The 26,447-nt window shown below is 43.4% G+C and overlaps 1 protein-coding gene and 1 long non-coding RNA gene across 2 annotated transcripts in view; one reads left to right on the top strand and one right to left on the bottom strand.

The window, feature by feature from the left end:
- The window catches only part of GNA14 (G protein subunit alpha 14), a 229,366-nt gene that overhangs the window by 175,377 nt on the left and 27,542 nt on the right, over positions 1-26,447 (top strand). The gene's annotated exons all lie outside the window — the stretch shown is intronic.
- The window catches only part of LOC130540493 (uncharacterized), a 79,690-nt gene that overhangs the window by 50,100 nt on the left and 3,143 nt on the right, over positions 1-26,447 (bottom strand). The window contains exon 2 of the long non-coding RNA XR_008954462.1: positions 19,920-20,147. This is a non-coding gene — a long non-coding RNA (uncharacterized LOC130540493). The remainder of the gene's footprint in view (positions 1-19,919; positions 20,148-26,447) is intronic.

Genomic DNA, 26,447 nt, shown 5'->3' with positions numbered 1-26,447 from the left:
CAGCAAATGTTTCTAGATGTGGACCCTCTACACTCCTGTGTGGGAGCTTTACGATTCTTTGTGTGAACTGGTATTCTGATTTTGTTCATTCAGAAGACAACAATGAGCCAGCTGCTCTGCTGTGCTCTGTGGCCTCCCCAGAGATGAAGATGTCATTTCCTGCTCTCAGGGCGCCTCCCCCTCATTACCTAGAGATGGCGATGCTGGGTTTTCAGTACTCTGATATTCTGTGCTATTTTAACGTACCAAGAGAGGCAATCTTGTTGGTGTGATTTTGTCATTTCAGTATTTTAGAAAATCTAAAATCTGAATCATTTCCCCAGGAAGTTGGGTGCTACTTTAAGGACTAGATTCTTTCATTTCTAAAGCATTCTGACCACATCCCTCCCCTGTTTAAACCCATCTAAGCTAAGTTATTGTTGTTGTTTGAATTCCAATTTCCCAAATTACTTATAATGCAGAGCATCTCTTTTTGCATTTCTTAGTCACATGTATTTCTGCCAAGCCAATTTAGTCATCAGAAGTCTAAGCTCAAGGGCACACTTAGGCCTGCTCCTGCTGTGTCCTACCTACTGAGGTGACAATTTTAGGGGGCTAAGGGGATATGCCCACCATGCCTGCATCCCTCTATCTCTGGGTACCCCAGAACCCCAACACCCCAACCCACAGCATCCAGCAGCTTCTAGAGCCCACGTAGGTCTCCTTTCCAGATGTGTCTGTTGAACAAGGGCAGCATATGCTCTCCTAGGTGCCCGGGGTTTGTGCAGAGACCCAAGAATGCATGTCCGGTCCCCTTAAATTTTGTGTCCTAGATGATTGCTTATCTCAACCTGATCCTTTCCCTGGGAGGATGCTCTAGAAAGAACGAAGAGGAGTGGTGAGATTTAGAGGAGAGGGGAGCAAGGAGGGAAGGAAGGATCCATGCTCAGTTCTCAGACCCTCCTCTGGAGCCAGACCACTTACTGCCTTCACAGCCAGATTCCCCCAGCTCTCTCTACTGTTTTACCGAAGGACCAGAGCCATTCTCCTAGGGCCTGAGCCCCACATTCATCCCCAGGATACATTTTAGGTAATGTGCAATAACTACTCAAGGACAGGTGTTGTCATTTTGCTTTAATGTCACAAGCACTATCATCCAACTAAGCCTTTTCAAGTTCTGATCCTAGTGACCATGTTTTCTTAACCATAGCAGCTATTTCTGCTTGTCATTATACACCCACAGCCTGACTGTGGGTGTAGGTGATTACCAGTTGAACAAATTCCCTTGTATAGCCACATTGGAGAAGAGGGTTTATATCAATAGTTTGTCTTCCATGTCAGACCTGTTCTCATTGTGGCATTCCATTATTATGTGAATTTCCATCACTGAGTGACGGAAGCAATATAGATGAGTTGTCTCTTCATTGCCTCTGGGCTTGTTTCAACACAAACAGCTGCCAGCCAACTTGGGTGTGGATCGTAAAATTTTATGTCCCCCATAAAAGAAACACTGGACCCATTAAGCCATCATGCTCCTATTTCCATGACCTCCCAGTCCTAGGTGACAACTAATCCGGTTTATGTCTCTATGAATTTGACCATTCTGGACATTTCATATAAATGGAATCATGTAATATGTGGCCATTCGTGACTGGATTTTTTCACTTAGCATAATGTTCTTAAGGCTTATCTACTTTGTAACCTGTATCAGTAATTCATTTACTTTTAATTGCCAAATCATATTTCAGTGTGATCCAACAATCATGTTTTGTTTATCCATACATCAGTATGGGTGTTGTGTTGTTTCCACTTTTTGGCTATTATGAATAATGCTGCAGTGAAAATTCATGAACAGGTTTTTGTGTAGACATTTGTCTTCAGTTCTCTTGGGTATATGCCTAGGAGTGGAATCGCTGGGCCATTTAGTAATTATGCTTAACTAGGTGAGGAAATGTCAAACTATTTTTCAAAGTGGCCACATGATTTTATAGTCTCACCCATGTATGAGGGTTACGGTTTCTCCACATCCTCACCAATGCTTGTTATTGTCTATCTTTTTGGTAACAGTAATCCCATTGTGTGTTGCTGGTATCTCTCTGTGGTTTTGATTTGTGTTTCCTGGATGGATAATGAGGCTGAGCATCATTTCAAGTGCTTGTCAGCCATTTGTGTATCTTCTTTGCAGAAATGCCTAATCAAAATTTTTTCATTTTAAAATTGCATTCTTATTCTTTTCTTACTGAGTTGTAAGCGTTCTTCATTCTGAATAGAAGTCCCTTATTAAATACATGATTTACAAACATTGTCTCCCATTCTATGGGTTGTCTTTTTACTTTTTTGACAAGTGTTCCTTAAAGTATAAAAGTTTTTAATTTTGATGTAGTCCAACTTATCTGTTTTTTCTTTTGTTGCTTCCCTTTTGGTGTCATATCTCATAATCCACTGCCTAACCAAAGGTCAAAAAGATTTATGCCTATGTTACTTCTAAGAGTTTTATAGTTTTAGCTCTTCAGTTTAGATAAATGATCTATTTTGAGTTTATTTTTGTATATTTTATGAGGTAGGGATCCAGTTTCATTCTTTTGCATGTGAATATCCAGTTGCCCCAGTACAATTCAATGGAACAATCTTTTCCCATTGAATTAGCTTGGTACCTTTGTAATAAAATCAGTTGACTATAAATTTGAGGGCTTATTTCTGGACTCTCAATTCCATTATCCTAAATGTCTATCCTTATGCTAGTACCACACTGTTTTGATTACAATAGCTTTGTAGTAAGTTTTAAAATCAGGGAGTGTGAGTCTCCCAACTTTGTCCTTCTTTTTCAAGGTTTTGAAAAAACCTTGTTTTGGCTATTCTGGTTTTCTTACATTCCCATATGGATTTTAAGATTAGCTTGTCAATTTCTGCCAAAAAAAAAAAAATCCAGGTGAAATTTTAATAGAGATTGTATTGAATATGTAGATCAGGTTGGGGAGTGTTACCATCTTAACAATATTAAGTCTCCAGATTCATGAATGTGGGATGTTTTTCCATTCATTTATATCTTCTTTAATTTCCTTTGTTTTTGTATTTGTTTTGATACAGGGTCAGGCTCTGTCACTCAGGCTTGAGTGCAGTGGCATGATCTTGATTCACTGCAACCTTCACCTCCTGGATTAAACCATCCTCCCACTTTAGCCTCCCAAGTAGCTGGGACTACAGGGGCACACCACCACACCCAGCTAATTTTTGTATTTTTTGTAGAGATGAGTTTTTTCCATGTTGCCCAGGCTGGTCTTGAAGTTCTGAGCTCAAGCCATCTGTCTGCCTTAGCCTCCCAAAGTATTGGGATTACAGGCATGAGCAATTGTGCTCATGCACAATCTTCTTTAATTTCTTCCAACAATTGTTTGTAGTTTTCATTGTACAAGTTTTGTACTTCTTTTGTTAAGTTTATTCCCAAGTATTTTATTCCTCTTTGATGCTGTTCTAAATGGAATTGTTTTCTTAATTTCATTTTTGGAATGTTGATTACTAGTTGTTTTAGTCAGTTCAGGCTGCTATAGCAAAATGCCATTAACTGGATGGCTTATACAACAGACATTTATTTTTCACAGTTCTGGAGGCTGGGAAGTCCAAGATCAAGTTACCAGAAGATTCTGTTCTTAGTGAGGGCCCTCTTCCTGGCTTGCAGATGGTTCACATGACCTCTTCTTTGTGTGTGGGCTTGGAGAAGAGAGAGAGAGAGAGAGAGAGAGAGAGAGATCGATCATGTCATGTCTCTTCCTCTTATAAGGGAACTAATCCCATCGTGACGGCACCACTCTCATGACTTCATCTAAACCTAACTGCCTCTCGAAGGCTTACCTCCAAAAGCATCACATTAGGGCTTAGGGCTTCAACATTTTAATTTTAGGGTGACACAATAACAGTAGTGTATAAAACTACAATTGATTCTTACATTGATCTTGTATCCTGTGTCTTTGCTGAGTTTATTTATTAGTTCTAATATTTCAAAAATGTATTTCTTAGGATTTTCTATATGCTGGACCACATATTCTGCAGATAGAGATCATTTTAATTCTTCCCTTTTTCTCTGGATGCCTTTTATTTCTTTTTATTTCCTAATTGTCCTGGCTAGAACCTCCAGGACTTTTCTTTTTTGGGAGATGAGGGCTCAGAATTGCAGTTTTCCATCATATCATTGAGTCCATGCCATGAAAGATTCAGGGAACAGAGAGGGGTTTTTTGAAAGTGATAGCATCATGGTTCCGCTTAATACACCTTCCCCTGATGACATGTTAAAACATCTTAGCAAAGAAAGTGCTGATATGCTGTCGTCCATTTTCCAAAGTTTGACACTTTATCAGAAGTCCTAGTGCACAGATTTCCAAGGGTATTTTATCTCTAAATCATTTTGGGGGCTTAGTGACAGAGCTGGTGTAAAGCTGTATGGAGTTGGTTTTACTTGGACAAGCACTGCCAGATTCAGCACTTTGTCAAATTTCAGAAAAAGACAAATATAACTCCAAGAGAATTAGCCTGTAGTAATATTGTTGTTAATGTGGTGATTCCATGGGGAAACAGACTCCAAACAACCCCAATAGGCTGCTTCTTACTTACTGATGCAGTTAATACATATTTTATCTTTTGTATATTTGTTTATACCTGCTCATAATAATGTTCTGGGTGTGTACCTTCTGCTCCCCTTATATTTGAGGACAAACGAACAGCTTTTTATGACCTTAACAAGTCATTAAACACCAGGTGTGGTATTATGCATAGACTGTGTGGATAGTTCATCCTGACTCCTGCATGACTGTAGAGAGTGACTTTGATGATTGCTTTCCAGTCTCAGGCCTATCACTAACTTTTCTCCTGTGTTCTCAACTACCCTTCTGAATATCTCCCATAAAATGTATCCCAGGCACCCCAAACACATGTAGCAAGCTCCTCACCCACTGTCCCTGCTCAAATTGCTCTTCCTCTGTGATTTTCACCTTGTCATAATGATGCTGTTATCTTTCTTATCAGTCTTTCAAGTTTATTTAATGTTGGTACCTTCCTCTCCCATGCTTCCTTTTTCCAGTCTTTAATGGGTCATGTTGAGTCCACTTGTTTTGCTCCTCTCAAATTTGCTCACACTTCCCAGCCCCTGCATTCTTGGGCTGTCCACCCACATAAAGTGCCCAGATTTTAGGGAGGCCCCTATTCATCAGTTTCTTCAATGTTAATTTGTTGCAAGACCAACCTTCAAGCACTGTCCTGATCTCATCACTCCCCTGCCCATACAACCTCAATAGCTCCACATTACTTTTAAAATTGAGCCCAGATTCCATAGCATGCAAAGTTCTCCTTAATTGGCCCCAGTGTTTCTTTTCCATGTAATTTCCTGGTAGGGCTGAACCTAATACCTTCCAGTATTGTCCCTTCACATTCTTACTCCCAGATCTTTGCTTATCCATCCCTCCAGTTTTGAACGCCCAACCCATCTCAGCATTCATCCTATTGCTCTCTTAACTCATCTCAAAGGTGATTGATATGGTTTGACTCTGTGTCCCCACCCAAATCTCATATTGAATTGTAATTCCCAATGTTGGGGAGGGACCTGGTGGGAGGTGACTGGATCATGGGGGCAGATTTCCCCCTTGCTGTTCTTGTGAAAGTGAGTGAATTCTCATGAGATCTGATGGTTTAAAAGTGTGTGGCACTTCTCCCTTGGCTCTCTCTTTCTCTCCTGCTGCCATGGTAAAACGTGCTTGCTTCCCCTTCTCTTTCTGCCATGATTGTAAGTCTCCTGAGGCCTCCCAGCCATGCTTCTTGTACAGCCTGTGGAATTATGAGTCAATTCAACCTCTTTTCTTTACAAATTACCCAGTCTCATGTAGTTCTTCATAGTTATGTGAGAACAGTGACCTTCTCTTTGAAACCTTTCCTGATCTCTCCAATTATAGTATTCTAATGTACTTTCTAATCCTCTATAGCACTTTAGCTATAGCTTTCATAGGCATTCACCACTTTCAGTGTTATAAATTAGTTGTGTTTGCGGATATGTTAATACCCCAATCTCCTATAAGCTCTTTGAAGGAAACAGATGTTGACTGAATCCATGACAGAGTATTCTACCGTCACCATGGTTCACATTGCTACTGGATTGGATCAGAGCCTGATCATTTCTCATCTGTGCTATTATAGTCACCTTTATTTATCTTCCAGCCTCCTATTCTTCTCTTCCTGTTGTTTTCTAATTGGAGATACTCTCCAAAGCACCTGATGGGTGCTGCTTTTCCTGGTATGACCTGGTGTCAGCCCATGTCCTGAGGACTCCATCCAGATTCCTTAGCCCCACAGGCCACTGTCTCTCCACCCCAGTCCTCCCCACCCAGAGGTTCAGTGAACATCCTGAACATGCCATGACTATTCTGTACCCGTGAGCATTCTCCGCCTCCAGAGGATGGGGAGGTTACTGGATGCCCTGATAACTCCTTGCTGTCCAAAACAGAAGTATTTCATCTTTAAGCATATTCTGTACTCCTCCTTTTCCCTGATGTCACTATGAGTCCAAGCAGACCTGCTTCCTCAGCATCACTCATACGGCCTTCCAAACATACCAAGGTACAGTTTTGCTTTTTTACAAAATTATGTATGCACGTGTCCATCATTCCCAAAGGAGCAGAGGCTTTCTTTTTATCTTTACAACATCAGCATCTAGTCATCTGATAGGTATTCAATACATGTTTGAATGAATGAAAACAAAACCCAGGAATGCTGAAAACTGATGAGTGAACCAGAACCAACCATGCCAAGACTGTCTCTTTATAGCCTTCTGTGAAAGAAAAATTGTCCAAACCTGGTCTGCAGCAGAGCTTTCTGTATGATGTAATGCACAGTCTCTTTCTGGGAAGTAATTCACATTCCTGATTAAATGCTTGGGCGATTTTTTGATACTCCTGTATGATTAAGAACTTCTGGGAAGTTAGGGTTGTCCACCCAACTGACTGATTAATCATAATCTTTAACCAGACTTTTTTTTTTTTTTGGTTGTCAGTCTTTTCTTGCAGAGAGTATAAAACTTTGATATGCGCTTGTAAGCAATTTGTCTTAATTAATTTTAGGGTGACACAAACAATAACAGTAGTGTATAAAACTACAATTGATTCTTACATTAATTTGTCTGGAAAGTTCTTTTTTTTTTTTTTTTTAACACAGTTTATCCTAGGACTAATTCTGGGCCCTCCCTCTTGCAAAACAATTTATATATGAATACAATACTTCATTTATTCTCTCTCTTCACCCCACCCTCCTCTCCCAGCTTTCCTTGTCCCTAAGATAGGGCACATGCTAAGTCTGGATGGATGAATGATAGGTCTCATAAGAAGGAAGAGAGGAAACTGATAGTACTTATGGGGGTGAGAGCCTCATGCAGCTCTATATTATAAAAGAGGAAATGAGGAGGTAAAGCATCCTACAGGGACCTGAGACTAACAGGTTGGCAGGGTACAAATCATGCAGCACCTTGTGGACTTGCTAAGGAATGTAGATCTTATACTCACGTCAAAAGATGAAACTGACTTTAGCTAAGGGCTGCTGAAATTCACAAAAATGTGCTGCATGTGTTGAGAGTTTTAAGAACAGCATTCTTAATGGTTGAGATGGGCTAGGATATGCTGGAGAAGCAAGCAATACTCAAGTCTCAGTGACCTAGAACAACTAAGATTTATTTCTTGCTCACGCAACATGTCCAGCCAGAGGGGTGAGGGCTGTGCTTCACACAGTTACCGTGCAGGACCTGGGATAACAAAGATGTTCCCATTTTATGATCATCACAAGGCTCCAGGATTTGTTGCAACAGAGAAGAGAAGATAGAGAAGCACGCAGCAGCAATTAAATGATGCTGCTTGGAAGTGACAGACTTCTCACATTATGTCGACCAAAGCAGATCACAGTCACACCAACTTCAAGAAGCACAGGGGAAGATAATAGTCCCACATTCCTGGAAAGAGAGAAAGTCTTGAAATATTAATAAATATTAGAAATGTCTACTCTATATAGCAAACACAACACAAGGACAGGATTGCCACTTCAGATCTTGAAGGATGTTTTAGACAGTGACCAAACAGAGAGTTAGATCGACCTGTGTATGTCTGATTAAAAGGAAAGATTTCAGACCTTCAGAATGGCAGTGTGAGGGTTTTGGTAGACCCTCTCTCCAGTGAAACAGCCATTTAACTGGTAAAAATTATAAACAACTATTCGAAGCCTCTAGAAATTGTCCTAAAAGCATACAGCAAATGGAAAAACATTTATTCAAGAAAATCTACTATATGCCAGTAAGAGCATTAAGAGTTGGTAGCATTTGAGCCATGACTCATTCTCATGCCCCTGCCCCCATGTCCATGTGATAGAAGCTCTATCCAGGAAGATGTGGCCAAGAAGATGGGGGCTGCTTCTCTCCACTCTCCAGCTCCTAGTCTAGGACCCCTCTGAGAGGGGCAGGCTGCCAGTGTATCTCATACCCTCTAGTCCTGAGTTGTGGAAGTGCTATTTTAGGCAAGTGTGGCTGAGAAGATCTTTTCCCCACTTAGAGCTTACTTGTGGGTCAAGGGCTTTGATTCAGACATAGATAGGTCAAGACAAATCTGGGGCCCCTGAGTGTGCTTTAATGGATGAAAATTTTATGCCAAGAGGGGGCAAGAAAAGAAAACCAAGTACTCTCAACTTTTTCCCTCCCCCACCCTAACACACAGTACCCACTTGTAGAGCATAAGTTTCACTGCAGAAATGGGCCATTGTCCCTGCTCCCAGCTCTGGTGTAGTGGCATGGGTGTTCTATCTAAAGGGAGATGCAGGTTGTCATAAGAATGGGAATGGAGAGCTCCATTGCACTTGACTAGTCTTAAAAAAAAAAAAAGGAGAGCTCCGCAGTTCTGCCAGAGGAGTAACTTTATTGGAAAGCAGCATGAAGCAGTTCTTGCCTAAGTTCATTCACAGTAGACATGTTGGTGGTGAGCAATTAAGGGGTGGGGGCTGGTAGCTCCATGAATCTAGTAGCCACATGCAACATGGCAGATTGGAAAGAGACAGCCCAGAATACCCTTCCTGAGATGATGTTCACCCCCCAAGGGCTCCAGAAGCGTGGTGTACACAAGGCTGTATTCACTCAGGAACAATCAGAGAGGGTCATGGGTTAGACTGGAAAGCATTCTCCAAGCCACATAGATCCATCAGTAACATGTAGATTTATTGGAAGACTTTGGGAGAAGACTCAAAGGGCATAAGCATGACCTCAGAGCAAACCCCAGCTCAGCAAGCTACTCTGACCCAGAGGTAACTCCTAGGAATCCGGACTTTAAAAAATTACACTCATCCTGGTGATCTGAACAGCTGGGCACCTGCCCCACTCTGCCTCCCCTCAGGAGTGCCCAGAAAGAGACGCTCTTTAACTAGTAACTCTGAGCTACTAGTCCCTGGCTGAACATGGAGCAAAACTGTAAACTCCCTGAAATGTGAAAGCAGTCTCCAAGACACACACACACACACACACACACACACAGTGGTAAAAGGCAAAAAAACCCTAACTGGCTGAGAGGGCTTAAGCACAACCTTTGACCAAAAAGTGGTTTATGCTGACTCAGGGGCCAGCCTCTAGGAAGTGAAGGGGAGAAACACCCAAGCAGACACTTCAGAGGCTCCATGTGGTCGGGAAAATAGACATCACAGAGTTAGTCACACAGAGTCCCTAAACGAACAAACAAATGACCAAACAACAAACTCAGACGGGAGGGAGAAGAGGGGAGGGAAGGATCAGTACACAGAGTTGCTACCATGTATTATCTAAAGCGTCCAGCTCTCAAAAGAAAGCTCTAAGTCATGCAAACAAATAACAAAGTGTGACCTATGCACAGGAAAGGGAAACAAACAAACAAACAAACAAAAAACAGGCTTGGAAGGCCCCAGAGGTTGAACTTTGCAAACAAAAACTTCAAAGCAGCTATTATGAATATATTCAAAGAACTAAAGAAAACCATGTTTAAGGAATTAAGCAACAGAATGACAACAATGACTGAATACATAGAAATAGAAATTATAAAAATGAACCAAATGGAAATTTTGAAGTTGAAGTGTACAACCCTGAAATTAAAAACTTGCTAGAGAGGCTCCGTAGTAGATTTGAGCTAACAGAAGAAAAAATCGGTGTGAACTTAAAGAGAGATAACGAGAGATTATGCATTCTAAAGAACAGAAAGAAGAAAGAAAAGGAAGCAAGGTCTCAGATCAACATGGGGCACCATTTAGCACCCCAATATTTGCATATGGAATGCAGGACAAGACCAGAGAAAGGAATAGAAAAAAATACTCTGTCATAATGGCAGAAAACCTGCCAGATTTGATGAAAAACACTAATCGAAGCATCCAAGGACCTCCATGAAATCTAAGTGGGATCAATGCAAAGAAAGCCATATGCATTCACCCAGACACATTATAGTCGAACTGTTGAAAGTCAAAGTGAAAGAGAAATCTTGAAAGAGGCAAGAGATAAACTACTCATTATGCACAAGGGAACCCTGATCAAATTAATAGCAGAATTCCCACTGGAAAAATAGAAGCCAGAGGAAATGAAAAAAGTCAATCAACAATCTTATATTACCCAGCCTGGTGGCACATGCCTGTAATCTCAGCATTTTGGGAGGCCAAGGTGGGAGGATTGCTTGAGCCCAGGAGGTCAAGACCAGCCTGGGCAACACGGCAAGACCCCGTCTGTATAAAACATTTTAACAATTGGCCTGGTGTGGTGGCATGCACCCGTGTTCCCACCTACTTGGGAGGCTGAGGTGGGAGGATTGCTTGAGCTTAGAAGGCTGAGGCCTCAAAAAAAAAATCCTATATCAAGCAAAGGTAGAAAGCTATGTTTTGAAAATGAAGGCAACTCTCATACATTGGTGGTGGTGGGAATAAAAAATGGGGCAACTGCTTTAGAATACAGTTTGTCAGTCCTTTCAAAAACTTCAACATAGAATTACCCAGCAATTCTACTCCTAGGCATATACCCAAAAGAAATGAAAACACACAGCCGCACAAAAACTTGTATATGAATGCTCATAGCCAAAAAGTGTAAAAAAGTCCAAATGGCCTCAACGAAGGAGGAGATAAATAAATGTGGTATTTTCCTACAATGGAATATTATTTGGCAATAAAAAGAGATGAAGTACATGCCCTACAGCAGGGAGGAACCTGGAAAACATTAAGCTAAGGGAAAGAAGCCAATCCCAATGGATTCCATATTGTGTGGTGTCCGACATAGAAAACATCCAGAATAGGCAAATTCATAGAGACAGAGGTTGTCTTATTGGCTGCCCAGGGCTAGGAAAAGGGGGAGTAAATGGGGAGTATGTGGCTGCTATCACACAGTACCACAAATTAGGTGGCTTAAAACAACAGAAATGTATTCTTTCATAGTTCTGGAAGCTAGAAGTCCAAAATCAAGGTGTTGGCAGAGCCATCCTCCCTCCAAAGCCTATAGGAGAGGCTTCTTCCCTCCCTCTTTCAACTTCTGGCATCCCAGGAGTTTCCTGGCTTGTGGCCATGTAACTCCAATCTCTGCCTCCATCTTCCCTCTGTGTCTGTGTCTGGCTTCACACGGCATTCTCCTCTCTGTGTGTCCGTGTCCAAGTTTCCCTCTTCTTAAAAAAACACTGCTTATATTAGAATAAGGCCTACCCAAGTGACCTCATCTTAACTTGATTACATCTGAAAAGATCCTATTTCCAAATAAGGTCACATTCACCAGTACTGGGGATTCAGATTTCAACATATCTTTTAGCAGGGATGTAATTCAACCCATAGAATCCTAATAGGTACGGCGGTTTTCTGGAGGGGTGATTAAAATGTTCTAACATTGATCATAATGATGGTGGCATGACTAGTTGGATATTCTAAAAACCATTGACTTGTGTGTTTTGAATGGATGAATTGTGTGGTATGGGAATTGTATCTCAAAAAAATTGTTTTTAAAAATGAAATAGAAATAAGAATATCCCTAGATTAAGAAAGAAAAAAATGGACTTTGTGGCTAGAAGCCCATCTTAAAAAGAAATACTTAAAGATGGTCTTCACGTTAAAAGTTAGTGACGCTAAAAGGTAATTCAAATCCACATTTAAACACACACACACACACACACACACATATATATACACACACACACACATACACACATGGCCGGGCATGGTGGCTCATGCCTGTAATCCCAGGACTTTGGGAGCCTGAGGTGGGTGGATTGCCTGAGGCCAGGAGTTCAAGACCAGCTTGGACAACATGGCAAGACCCCATCTCTACAAAACATATAAAAATTAGCCGGACTTGGTGGCAAGGACCTATAGTCCCAGCTGTTCTGGAGGCTGAGGTAGGGCAATGCCTTGAGCCCAGGAGGCTGAGGTTGCAGTGACCTGAGATTACACCCCTCCACTCCAACCTGGGCAACAAAGCGAGACCCTGTCTCAAAAAAACAAAAACAACAACAAACCAGTTCCAGCTAAGGTAATTATGTAAGTAATGATAAAAGGCAGTATAACTATATATTTCTCTTTCTTTTCTTTGCTGATATAAAAAGCAATTACATAAAAGAGAGGAATCCATACATGCACTTTTACCCACATAAAGCCAGACAGCCCCAGGATTCTTTCTAAATTTCAGCCATCAGCCTGGTTCTGTCCAACTTCCAAGCTGCTCTCCTATCCCAATATTTCCTGTCCTTGGTGGGGGTTCCTGGGGTATTGACCTATTGAACCTGGCATGATTCTGCCACCAGCCACTCCTGAAATGGAAGCCAAATAATTATTTTTGAGGCATTTCTCATTGCTGCTGATACCGGTTGAGAAACTACATGTGTTCTTTGCTGAAGGAACAAAAACACTTATCTGAAAGTTAATCACACTTTCTAAATGACAGAAATGTTTGGCTGGAGTTAAAAACTAAAGGTTAAGGATAAAGGTCCATTTTCTTAGATTTAATCCCCTTAGCCTTGGTCCTACCCCGGGCTGGGAGATTTTTAAAAGCAAAGGTTAGCATCTGTCTGAGAACTGACTGGTCCACATATAATACAACATTTGTTTTTTTCTTTTTTTGAGTGACATCCACTGATTCCAAGCTTTTTATGAGCAGCTCTGGTTCTTGGCTGTCTTGAGTAGAGAATTATTATTGGCATTGCCTGAAGTGTGTCAGCTGTTTGAGATGCACTGTTGCCGCATCTGATTGTGATGGCGACTCCTAGTATCTTTCCTCATCCAGAGAGCAAAGGAGGTCTACTTACTGGTGTGGGAGTTTTTACAGTCCCACATTCCACTGTCACTTTTGCTCTGAAATCCAATGGGGATCCAGTAGGACTCTGTATTTGGAAATGGTGCGCTTCGCATTTGCAGCAGAGGATCAAGATCAGAGCTTAGTGATCTGACACCCCCTCTCCTAATCTGTGCTGCCAACCCAAGTTGTTTATTACCCTTGAGTTGTTTATTACCCTTGGGTTGGAGACACCTTAGAAGAGAGAACTCCAGTGGGTTACTCCTCTGCTGGAGAGGCACGGAGCCCCGCAGGGAAGACTAAGTGCAGCAGATCTGGTGGAGGAACTTGGTGACTGGGCATCTGGGGACCCTGGGGAGAAGTTTAAAGCTGCCAGTTCTCCCTGAACCCGAAAAGGTGAGGCAGAGATGGTGGTGAGGGAGATGACAGAGTCAGGGATCGAGGGGCAGAAAGGATAAGCTGAGTCATTCCTTTTCCCACCCCCCCACCCCCCGCCCCGAGATGGAGTCTTGCTCTGTCACCCAGGCTGGAGTGCAGTGGCTCTGTCTCAGCTCACTGCAACCTCCACCTCCCGGGTTGAAGCGATTCTCCTGCCTCAGCCTCCCGAGTAGCTGGGATTACAGGCGCCCACCACCATGCCCAGCATCTAATTTTTGTATTTTTAGTAGAGATAGGGTTTCACCAGTTTGGCCAGGCTGGTCTTGAACTCCTGACCTCGTGTCTACCCGCCTCAGCCTCCCAAAGTGCTGGGATTACAGGCATGAGCCACTGCGCCCAGCCTGAGCTAAGTTATTTCTAACCAAAGTTGGGAGAATGCAGAAAGGACCAGGAAAGGGGGAGCGTACCGTCGGCCTCCCAGGCAAGAGCCACTGGGCCTGTGACCACAGCAGGATTCCCCCCTCACTGGTATTCCAGCAACCCGCCCTGAGCCCCGGGGAGCTCCCAGAGGAAAAGAACTGCCTGTCTGAGAGTCACAGCTGCCGAGTCTGGCTGAACACATGCCCAGGGACAAAGAGCTGCGGGGCAAAGACTGGTGAACATCTGATGAAAATGTCGTGTTTCCGGATAAAATGTACTTCTTGGTAGTCAAGAGAAGCCTTAATCATGCTGCTAAGCTCACGTTCGTACCTAGAAGATCTTGTCTATGCAGGCTGGACAAGTGGTCTCAGCCTAAAAGCCCTCAGTAGCAACCATGTGATTTAATACACCCACCTCTTGCCTTGACCCCCAATAGCAGTTTCTCAACAACAACAAAAAAGCATGTAGAAAGCAATTATATAAAAGAGAGGAATCCATACATTCTTAAAGTGCACAATAAGGCATGTGCTTATTATATATTGTGTGCCAAGAATTAAAAAGTACACAATATATATGTTCTTTGGCTTTTACTCTTGCTCAGGAGAATATCAGAAAGCACTGGGCCTTTTTTAGGGAAAGATGGTTTGCTGGGATACTATTATTTGTTCAAGAAATTCTAACAGTAAACGCATGCTGATTTAAGAGAAGCATGTTTGGGGGGTATATATTGCCAATACCTTAAAATAAAAGTGAGTATAAAGCTACAAGGACTGTATCCATCATGATTTACTTCCTAATTGATCCTTATGATATAGGATCATGATATAGGATCCCCGTGTTGTCATTTACCCCTTCTGATAAAGATGGTGAGCGAGGCTAAGAAAATGAGTTTGGAATCAAAAATGGAATCCCACCTAATTGCTTACAAGCTGTGTGACATCAGGCAAGTTGCCCAAGCTTTCTGAGCCCCGTTTTTTACTTTTTAGAATATAATAATTTTGTTCTAGAGGGATGTTTTAAGAATCACCGTTGAGGCCCAAGCCCATGTTTTATTCCAGAGCTTCTCAATGTTAATAATGCAAATGAACTACCTGGGATCTTGCTAAGGCGCAGCTTCAGAGTCATTATCTGGGGTGGGAGCCGAGATTCTGCATTGTTAGCAAACTCTCTTGCTCCCATGCTGGTGTGCTGTGGCTGGTCTGAGGAGCTCACTTTGGACAGACAAGTTTTGCAGCACTCACAGCGAGGATGCCACCCCCTGCAGCCCTCCACGGGGGCCTGGTGAGAGCCTGCTGGGGACCCACCTGGGACTCATGAAGGCCCATCATTCAGTGACTGATCGGCATGAGTGAAGGCTGGATATCTGCCACTTATCACAGCTAATGGAACTGTCTCCCTTAGATAAATTGAGTTAGAGAACAGCTTTAGGGTTAACAAATTATACTTTATTTTCTGAGCCCTTGATGTCTGTGATCCCACTGGGTTGATTTGGTTTGGTTTTTCGGTGAGACCTGTAAGGGAGAGGTGCTATAAATAAATCCAATTTACAAAAAAACAAAGTCAACGACACTGGACCTGGCCCCTGCTCTTCCATCCACGCCCCACAGCCTGTGATGGTGATAATGCCCTTCGTTCTTTTCATTCTTGGGCACACCCTTTCCATCCCCCATAGCCGAGGCATAGTCAGGGGGCAGGTCTGGCTAAAGATGCTTTTTTGGCCCCTTCATTTCTTTCCCTTTTCTTCCTGCGTCCTCGTCCCCATAGCCCTTTCTTTTCTAGGAGCTCCCGTGAGGACCTGCAGGGATTCTAGTCCATCACAGTTGCTTGCAGAAGCCCTCCCAGCCAAGGCTCAGTCATTGGTCCCCGTCTGTCCAGAGTTTTGCCAATTGGTTTATGAATTAATTTCCTGGGGCTGTCTTAACAAACTGAGTGGCTTAGAACAACAGAATTTTATTCTCTCAGAGGTCAGGAGGCCAGCAGTCAGAAATCAAGGTGTCGGCAGGGCTGGTTCCCCCTGGAGCCTCCAAGGGAGAATCTTTTCCATGCCTCTCTCCCAGCTGCTGCTGGTGGCCGGCAACCCTTGGTGTTCCTCGGCTTGCAGACACAACACTGCAATCTCTGCTTCCATCCTCACGTCGGCCTCTGCCCTGTGTCTGCCTCTGTCCTCTTCTGTCTCTTAGAGACACTCATTGGATTTAGGGTCCATCCTAATCCAACGTGACCTCATCTCAATCCGTACTTCAATGACATCAGCGAAGACCCTCTTTCCAAGTAAGGTTAAATTCCGAGGTTCCAGGAGGAGATAATTTGATGGAGACACGATTCAGCTCACTAGAGTTTGGAAGAATTTTTCTGATGGGAGCTTTGGAGGATGGGAGAAAAAGAACAGGGAGACCAAAGCAGAGAGGGAAATGAACTTGTCCGTGAGAAATGCAGGGAGCTATAGGGGATCCACGAGACCCATTGGTGCCCGCACAAGGACACAAACCAGTCTCCTCTGCCCGGCCACAGTGGGGTAGCGGGATGGGCAGGGCACAGAATGCCTGGCAGAGGGTGGGCGAGAGATGCCAGGAGGATATAAGGCACTTTCTAGGCCCCGTGGGCTGTGTGAAAGCCTTGTACCTGGAAGTCAGGGGAGTTTGGGGTCAAATAAGGACACATTATTAGGCTTGGCTGCTGAGAAGCTCATTTGACATTTGGAAAATAAAAAATGAAATTATTGAGGGATCAGGCATTGCTAATAGCTCATAAATAGCAGAAATTATGGGCCCAGCCTCCCCTGCAAGTGGGACTGACAGTGGGAGAGCTCAGGAAAGAGCTTGCGGGTGGGACCTTGGAGATGAGGACCTGAGAGCAGTGGGGTCTCCTGAGGCAAGAGGCGGTGCCTGGGGCCGTATGTTGGGGAGGAAGTTGCAAAGAGAGACATCCTGGGTCTGCACACTGCCCAGGAAAGAGCACATGGAAGCAGACAGGAGGCGAGGCCAGGCGTCATTTTGCCTGGATTACCCAGGCAGGAGGGCACTCGAGAAGACTTTGAGGTGAGGGCAGGCTGGGCTTGGGCTGAGCTGCAGGCAATCTTACAGTAAGACAATCCCCCTGCTCCTTATGTGTAATTGTGGTAAAATATACCTAACATAACATTTGCCATTTTAGCCTTTTTTCTTTTTTCTTTCCTGAGACCGGGTCTCACTCTGTCGCCCAGGCTGGAGGGCAGTGACGTGATCTCAGCTCACTGCAACCTCCACCTCCTGGGTTCAAGTGACTCTTGTGCCTCAGCCTCCTGAGTAGCTGGGATTACAGGCGCGTGCCACCACACCCAGCCACTTTAGCCATTTTTAAGTGTACAATTCAGTGGCATGAAGTACATTCACATTGTTGCGCATGTCCCTTACTTTTTTATCATGAGCAAGGGACGGAGGGCGATGACCTATTGTTGGTGACAGAGTGCCATGAGGAGGTGGGGCTAGAGTCTTGGGTAAGGGGGAGAAGAGGACAACCCCCCCTCCAGCTTGTGATAAAAGGAGCTTAGGTTCTGCAGAGAGGTGGACTTTGTGGAACTCTGGAAAGCACAGTAGAGATACTGTTCAGGAATAAATGGGCACTGATTTCTGCTGTGTCCCCTCGGGATGTAGCCCTGCTAATGCCAAATTTGCTTTGAAAGCCAGAGAAAAGCCCTCGATGTTGATAAACAACCTCTGATACAAAAGTGCACAGATTTCTTTAGTATCTTTACTCTAGGAAAACAGTACAGTAAATTGAGAAGAGACTTCAGTGCAAGTTCTCTTCAAATACGTGGGGCCTCCTTATACTAAAAAAGCGTTTGCTGTTTATCCGAAATCCAAATTTAACTGACGTCCTGTATTTTTATTTGGCAACCATATTCTGATGAGACTTTGATATCTGGGCTAACTAAATCCGGAACTTTCGCTAACTGTGCCCTATTGTGATGGGGTCTTCTCACCAGTCACTAATCCATCAGAAACCCACTGCAGGTTCAGGCGCGCGTGGCCAGCCCATTCCTAGTCCGCCACACTGCTACCCAGACAGAACATCCACTGCTTCCACATTCTCCCTAGGCTGCAAAGAGTTCCCAGGAGACTTTCTTTTCCCCTTCAAAGCTGTGCACTTGGGCCTGGTTTCACCTGCAGAGAAGTGGGTAATGGCTGATAGAGGAAGAAGCGGGTCCCTAAGACAGTCGCCTCTGCTCCACAGTGCCATCTAGAGGAAAGTCAGGACATACGCTCTGAGAAGCGCAAGGCTGGGGTGTTAATAAGCAGGCCCTTGGGAAATCTGGAGTGCCCTGTTCCTCTCATTATGATCCCGATCCCAGGCAGAAATGCCTGTGGGCTATCACTACAAAAGGAAAACAACAACCAAAAATGCATCCAGGATTAAAACCACCATTTCAAAAGCACATCATTAAAGCAAGCTGTGACCCAAATATTTGTTTTGGTGTGCTTAAGAGTTTTTCAAGCAATTGAAAAGAGTGGAAAAAGTGAAACACCAAGAAAAAAGAAAAAGAAAAAAAAAGCAGAGCAAGGAATGTTGTTGGATAATTCTCTGTGAGCCAAGGAGGACCTTTTTATTTAAAAATATGTAAGCTTTGGTGTTGAGGGAGAACTACTACAAAACTAGACTTGAATTATCACTGGAGCAGGATTTTGAAAATTTATTAAGAGTAGCAGGCTGGGCATGAGGGTGTCTATAGCCCGGATGAAGGTGCTTATGAAGTAAAAGGCATGTCAATGGGAAATGTGGTCGCTGGAAACATGAAGTTAAATTCAGTGCAAAGAGTAGGACAACCTCACATGTGTCCTTGTGTGCAAGGGAAATCAGCTGCCCTCTTGGCTGCTTTCTCACACTCCGGTAGGGCATTGCCGGTCCATCACACAGAGCTGTCTATAAGACATTGATGGAGTACTATGGAAAGCTTACGGGCATGCACAATTGGGCTTAGTCCCTTTACCACTCATTCACTTTATAATTACAGGAAGCAACTTAAGTTCTCTTGTCAATTTTTATGTACTTCAAAGAACTACTAATAAAATTCGAATTTATAGAACATAGCCCCCCAAGGGGCATTTTGTGTTGGTGATAATATTCTACTAACTTGAAAAGTTGCAGCAAAGATGCGCCTTCCACTAAACTCTAACTCAGTCTCTTTCTTTTTCTCTCTCCTTCTCTCTCTCTTTCTCTCTCGCTCTCACTTTCTCAAAGGGTCAGAATGCCTAGGTTCTTACCTTCATATTAGCTCTGAAACAGACATCAAGATGAAACCTAGCTACGTCGTTCTGGCTGAAACTTTGTTAAGTGTTAGGTATAAAGTAAGCACCCTGGGTCTTGCTTCTGTTAATGGACTTGCAATTGTGGAAGCTGCCACTACGTGGCGTCGTGAGTCACAGTGAATCCTAGTGAGTCACAGGCATGAAACCTAAGTCCTGGCTGTCTAGTCAAGGCTATTTATGGTCCTAGGTAAGTACGTAAACTAGTCAGCTGTGTTTATTTTTTTTCATAAACATCACATTGATATTGATATGGATGTAAACCTCTGACAATAATTATTAGCTGATTTATTTTTTCAATATTGTATTTATTTTTACTATAATAAACATTTTCCAATAACTATATTATCCTTTGGAGTAGGGTTAAAGAATGTGGGCTGGCATCAGCGATGTACCTTCAGAATGTGTCTTATCAACTCTAGCTTTTCATACTCTGTTTTAGAAAGAACATACGTTACTCCTCAGTTCCACGGTGAATATTAACAAGTCTTCCATATGGAAACAGTCACATCGTGCTTTTGGGTCTTGGTGTCAGATATTCTCTTACACCTGTTTATAACTTACCAAGGAAAATGCTTACTTACTTGTTTCCAAGCCCTTCTTCTATTTCTGGAACTTCCTTTTCTACTTTCAAGCGGGGTTTAGCTATTACCAAGTTCTGTACTTCAGAGAAGTTTGTTTTACGTTGTAGAAGAGCACTTGCCAGGCAAGGTGTGCAGAAAACTATTCCTCTGGGCTTTACAACATGTGTAATGGTCTCTTTCTAGTCTGGAGAGTTTCACAGGCAGCCAACTGTCCCCACTCTTTCCTCCCTTTAAAATGTAAATGTATTTAAATCAATAGGGTGTGATGGTTAACAGCCTAGGCTCTGTTGGTCAGGCACGCTTGGAATTGAATGGTTGTTCTGGTACTACTTCTTATCTTCTCTAGGCCTCATCTGTTTCCTTATCTATTAAATCAGGATATTAAAGTATCTTATTTCCCGGAGTGGTTGTAAAGATCATATGTGATCATGCTTATACTAGGTGGTCACAATAATGGCTCAGTTTAGATTAGCTATTATTATTATTTTATTTCATTTTTATGTATACCCTATTTCCTTATACAACACATTAGAGGCTACTTATAAGACTATCTACCTTAAAATAGTAATCAGTGCCAGAAAAGTTTTTGAATTAAAATGAAAGAGTGAGGCTGGGCAGGGGCCTGTGGGGGAATGAAACACAGGTATTGTAAGATACAAGTACTCATAAACTTCTACTCAGTTACTTAGACTTAGCCACATATTTGTTTCTGAGCTTCCCACTAGCTAAAGTGAAAAGAGAATCAGGTTCACTCATGTGATTCCTATGGACCACAAGGCAAAACCTACCAGTCTCTCAGCAAAGCATAATGGGTCTTGGTTCTTAACTCCAAGAATATATATTCCTTATGTGGGGCATCATGTGAACAGAGACAGTAACCCTAACAATAACCCTATATGAGGTATCGTAGACACTTTAAAAATATAAGCCGAGGGAAAAGTAAGAGGTAGTTTTGCTCCCCAGAGAACTGGGAACAAGACCATGTGCTGGGCAGAATTCTGAGATTCACGCCCCCTGGTGTACACGTCCTGCATAATCTCTTCCCCTTTGGGTGTGGGCAGGACAGTGTTGGCTGTCACTCCCACGATTAGATTATGGGATATACAAAGTGAAGTCCTGATGTAATGAAGTCCCTAATCAGTGGCTTTAAGTAATCAAAAGGAGATGATCCTGGGTGTTCTGACCTAATCAGCCCATTAAAGAAGATCTAGAGTTCAAGGAGAGTCTCTGCTAGCCTTGAAGAAGGATACTGCCATGCTGTGAGAGAGCCATATGGCCAGGAACTGAGGGCAGCCTCTAGGAGCTGAGAGAGACCTTCAGGTGACAGCTGATGAGACAACAGGGACCTCAGTCCTACAGTCCTGAGGACCTGGATCCTGCCATCAGCCTGAATGAGCTTGGAGCAAGATCCTGAGCTCTGGATGAGAGCACAGCCAGCAAACATCTTGATTTCAGCCCTGTGAGACCTTGCACAGAGAACCCAGTTATACCATTGCCTGGACTTCTGACCTACAGAAACTTTGAGATCATCAAAAGGTATTGTTTCAAGCTGCTGAGTGTGTGGCAATTTGTTACACAGCAATAGAAAACTAATGCAAACCATATGGCTGGAATCCACAGCCTTTGAATAGATTCAGAAATAAAATCCAGAACATCTAGGGCATTTCCCAAACTAAACATTCATGGGAGATGCTAATATATGTGTCACGTTAAAAGCAAAACAACTTTTTTCGTTGACCCTGACTGTTCCCGTTAGAAAGGCCTTTGCTCTACTGGTGGGGCAGAGAGTCAGGTTTCTGGGTTGTAAGCAACAGAAATAAACTGACTCACATTTGCAGAAGAGAGTTTATGGAAAGGCTATAGTGAGGTCATGGAATCAAGGAGCAGGCTAAAGAAACAGTCTCAGAATGGACAGGAACCTGAAAACTCCTGGGGTCTCACTTCCAAAAAAAAAAAAAAAAAAATCCTGATGGCCAGTAGCCACCAAAATAAAAGAATTTCATCTGTTCCTTTTCCCCGTCCCCACTATTATCAGATAACTCCCCTCAAGGTTCAACAGCTCAGCAAAGTCTGAGTGGCCTGGCACTTAGCCACAGGAGAGCAGGAGACCTGAATTAACAGGTGTGCCAAGATGCACACAGCGAGCGAAAGGTTATCCTCCCAAGCTCAGTTGTAACCCGAAGGAGAGAGAATGGATGATGGGCCACCCAAAAACAAAGGGGGTTCACAAAAGTAGATCAGACTGAGAAGTTTAGGGGTAGAATCTGAGACTTCCTCCTTTATGTCTTAGTGTTAGAGGAAAGGGGAAGTCACTTTTGTAAGAAACGGTGAAGACTTTGGAACCACCAAATCCAAAGCTTCAGGAGAAGTAGAAAGAGGGGAGCGGGGGTGTGGGGTGGAACTACGCAGGCAGTGGAAGGCTGGGCAATGCGATTCTTCCTTGTAAAATCCAAGATTTTGAAGAGATCGGATGCTGCATGGAGCGGGCGAGGAGCCTGAGCTTTGTGCCTGTGCAAATGAGAAGAGATACTGAATCATGAAGCTTTCACTTCTGAGCATTAGCAGAAACTGCAGCAAGACCTCTGACTTTTACAAGCTATGGAATCGCTGGAGTCTGAGCAGTTTTATCCTGTGAGAAAATGGATCCCCAGTTGCCACTGAACTATACGTATTTGGCAAGTAGTGTATCGTAAAGCTGCTCTTTGGAAACTCATAATAAAACTAGCATATCAAAAGCTCTGTGCTATGTTTGGGCCTCCCCACTCCATGTTGCTGTATTTGTTGTGGTGGCTGCAGGCTTATGATTGCTCAGGTTTGCTCAGTTCCATAAATTCTCACTAAATGCTGCATTTGTTGAAGGAATCCTGTTGTAGCTTCAGGGCTGTTCTTGCTGTTGTTTTTAAGCCATACACATGTGGATTATCTTTCTGAGTGACTGAATGGTTAAGAGTTTGGTGCGCATAGTTACACATTTTCATGAACTGTTGCATTTTGTTAATGCATATTGCTCCTTGACTTCAATGTATTTTATCAGTATTTATTGAATGTAAAGATTTTCAGGTAAGATTCATTTATTCATTCAAAGAATATTGATGTGTGAACCACCATTCTAGGCACGTGGGAGTACATTAATGAAGAAAAGAGACTAATATCTGTCTTAGTCTATTCAGGCTGCTATAACAGAACACCTTAGGCTGGGTAATTTATAAAGAGTAGCGTTTACTGCTCACAGTTCTGGGGATTGGGAAGTCTGCAGAAGTCTAAGATGAAGGCACTAGCAGAGGCACTGTCTGGTGAGAGTCTGCTCCTCAGAGATGGCATCTTCTTGGTGTCTTCGCATGGCGGAAGGGACACACAAGCTCCCTCAGGCCTCTTTTTATTTTTATTTTTTATTTTTTCAGGAACAGGGTCTTGCTCTGTCACCCAGGCTAGAGTGCAGTGGTGCAATCATGGCTCACTGTAACCTCGAACTCTTGGGCTGACGCCATCCTCCTGCCTCAGCCTCTCAAGTAGCTGGGACTGCAGGTGCACACACCACCCGGCTGGTTACTTGTTTGTTTATTTGTTTTTAGGGATGAGGGAGTGTCGCTATGTTGTCCAGGCTGGTCTTGAACTCCTGGCGTCAAGCAGTCCTCCTGCCTCAGCCTCCTGTGTCCTTGGGCTTACAGGCATGAACCAATGTGCCCAGCTCAGACCTCTTTTAAAAGGGCACAAAGTCATTCATGAGGACTCCACCTTCATGACCTAGTCACCACTCAGAAGCCCCACTCCTTAATACCTCCACGTTGGGGATGAGAGTTCAACATATGAATTTTGGAGAGACACAAACTTTCAGACCACAGCAGATCCCTGCCCTGAGGGGTACATGTACCACACACACACACACACACACACACACAGACAACACACACACTGCACACATATACATACACACATATCCCACACACATACATAAACACACTACACACATACCACACACCACACCACACATACACAGATACTACACACACACCACACACATACACACCACACAACACACACATACCACACACACCACACACACACACCACACGTACACACATACCACACACACATACACACCACACACATACACATACACACCACACACACACACACCACACACATACACCACACACATGCACATATGCACACACCACACACACATACACCACACAGACACACATACCACACACATACACACCATACACATACACACATATCACAAACACACCACACACATACACATACACGCCACACACACAGACACAAACCACACACATGCACCATACACATACACACACCCCACACACACACACACACACCACACATATACACCACACACACACCACACACACACCACACATATACACCACACACACCACACACACACCATACACATACACATAAGCACACCACACACACATATACACCTCACACACACCACACACATACACATATGCACATCACACACACATACACCTCCACACACACCACGGACACACTTCCACACACATACACACCACACACACACCACACACATACACATATGCACATCACACACATACACCTCCACACACACCACGGACACACTTCCACACACAAACACACCACACACATACCTCACACACCACACACACACACACACACAGACACACACATACACACACACACCACACACACACACAGACACACATACACACACACCACACACACACATACACAGACACACACACACACACACACTTGTGTGCAGTTCTGCAGTTAAATAGAAAACTTGGGTAACTTTTTCAGACTTTGTCCTAAACTAATTTGATCAAGGAACTTTTTTTTAAGGATATGTACCACGTTTTGTAGAGTAGTGTTTTGTTTAATATACCACTCTGGAAAATGCTTATAAAGGCATCGCTGGACTGAATGTACTTCAGGAAAATCATCCATAGATACCATTTGTTTCAAAATTTGGTAAGAGTTAGGCGGCAGAGAGACTAAATTCTCCACCAAGATCTGGAGTGCAGATATTCTTTGTTGCTACTTAAAGGCAAATCTGTCTGCCTCACACGTCATATGAGTAGGGGTGACTTTGGTGAATCCTAAGGCTGTACTGGAGCTCGTCACTTGGCTACACGTCTGTCTCAGACCTGCTGACAGGACCAGTGTATTTCTACGGGGTTCTGGATCAAGCAGTCCAGCCTCTTACTGGATCGTGTCTCTCAAGTCAGCCTCTGTGGAGTTATATCCGCTTCCCCTGGGATGCGGTGTGAGACCAGCACATAGTGAGCATGGAGCTCACTAGATTGAGTGAAATGTTCCTGGGCTGTGGGGACTTCACGAGACCACATCTAATTTTTGCACAAATATCTGTCACTCACCACCTACCTGTGCTCGTCTGGTTGCTCGGTTGGGATTTTTTGACAGGAAATAGGAGACTTGGTTAAATGTCTGTGTAACTTTGAGATGCTTGAGGAGAGAGACACTTTGCACTGACCCCGACAGGTTTCCTTATGCACCTGATTACAACAAAGAATCTCGGGTTCTTGCTTGGGAGAGTGGCTGAGCAGCTTTGCTGCACGTTGGCTTGTCCACCCAAGCTGGAAAAACCTGTGGTCCAGAGCCCCAGGGTGACTAATGAACATGTGTGTGACAAGGGAGAAAAAAGTTTGGGGCAATATTATCTTTTGGGGGTAACTGCCTTTGAGGCTGTCTTCCTGGTTATTTTGAGGATGTGTGATTCACAGAAGAGAGAGGGACATTGGTCATCCTCAAGATTTTCAGGGCCATCCTAGAATAGCCTCACCCTAGATCCCAGGAACAGACCTCTTTATCAATAGTGGCATTCCTTTACATCCTCAGCTAAGTATAGTTACAATGATTGCTTTAGAGCACTCTAAAAAGAGTGACTACAGTGGCTGTGTTTGCCTTTATACTTTGAAAAAAGAATGTCCACAACAACAACTATTTATGAAGCTTTATAATTAAAAAATACGTTCTTTAGCTAGAGACTGCTAATGTTGAAAAGACCACCCCCGGCTCCCCTCCTCATTTTACCAATGAGGAAACTGAGGCCTTAGGGTCAGATAAATTCATCGAAAGCTCCCTACTAGGGGATGAGCTGAGATTATATCTTGAGTCCTCTTGAAGGAAGCTAATCTGACACACGTATGTTCCCCATAGGGCCGTCACATTCTTATGGTCACACTATACTCAGATGCCATATTAGTCTGTTCTCATGCTGCTATAAGGACAAACCCAAGACTGGGTAATTTATAGAGGAGAGAGGTTTAATGGACTCACAGTTCCATGTGGCTGGGGAGGCCTCACAATCATGGTGGAAGGCGAAGAAGGAGCAAAGGCATGTCTTACATGGCAGCAGGCAAGACAGTGTGTGCAGGGGAAATGCCCTTTATAAAACTGTCAGACCCTGTGAGCCTTATTCACTATCAGGAGAACAGCACGGGAAAAACCCACCCCCATGATTCAATTACTTCCCATCAGTTCCCTCCCAGGACA

Source organism: Pan paniscus, chromosome 11 (assembly GCF_029289425.2).
Source record: "Pan paniscus chromosome 11, NHGRI_mPanPan1-v2.0_pri, whole genome shotgun sequence".
In the NCBI taxonomy this organism is placed as follows: domain Eukaryota; kingdom Metazoa; phylum Chordata; class Mammalia; order Primates; family Hominidae; genus Pan; species Pan paniscus.
This window is presented reverse-complemented; position numbering and strand designations above follow the sequence as displayed.